Raw genomic sequence first — 1,015 nt, forward strand, 5'->3', positions numbered from 1 at the left:
GTAGTTGGTTTCCTTTTATTTCTGGTAGATGGGTCATTTTTTTAATACGGTGCCATTTGGACTTCATAACTTGTGAAAAATAAATTGTTGATTTATCTATATTTTAATGTTCTATTATATAAAGGACATATCTAGCTTGCTGAAAAACATAGTGGTCGAGCTCAGGCACCTAAATTGTATTTTATTTAGAATACCCTCTGTAGTTGAATAGGGCGAGTGTCTCCAGAACAGAGTGGACACATAACAGGGTGGACACTAACAGGGTGGACATTTTGAGTTAAAGTTAGCCTTTAGCCTGCCTGTGTTAGCATAATGCCTAGAATGACCATGAATACTTGATGAGGAATCTAATTTGCACTAAATATTTTTTTTTTGAAATTATTCAATTTGATTGATCTCCTCAATATTTAGGCACAACAGGGTGGACACGTTATGGTCAACCACATTAAACTCACTGGATAAAAACATAAAAATCAGATGGTAAAAGAGGTAGAAAATCACACAGCTTACAACATTTGAAATCCCCCACTGATGTGATGTTACCTCATGAGAGTGATGTGATTGAGAAATATGGTTTTCTTTTAAAAGGGACATTAACACAGCATAAGGGTGGACAGTGATCGCAGGGACAAGCATACAACCTTATTTTTTTGTACAAAATTTTAAAAAAGGATAAAAACTATAATTGATTTCAATAGATATTGATCATGAAAATGAAATAATAATAACATATTTGGAAATGTATATGTTTTTAATAGTTATTTTTTGGATGGAAGTTGAATGAACAACACTGGGGACATCCCAAATCCCATGCAAAATCCCATTTACATCTTTAACCAAAGCTTTTAAAATGTAGAAAACAACAACTTAGAAGCCCATATCATTGTATTCATAATAAATAACAATTGACTATACATGAAAAACCTAATGGAATTAGTATTTGTCCAAATTTAGACAAAATACAACATGATTTGTACTGGGGACGGAAAAGGCACCGTATAAAAAAACATGACCC

Source organism: Nansenia antarctica, assembly GCF_963989245.1.
Source record: "Nansenia antarctica genome assembly, chromosome: 1".
Lineage (NCBI taxonomy): Eukaryota > Metazoa > Chordata > Actinopteri > Argentiniformes > Microstomatidae > Nansenia > Nansenia antarctica.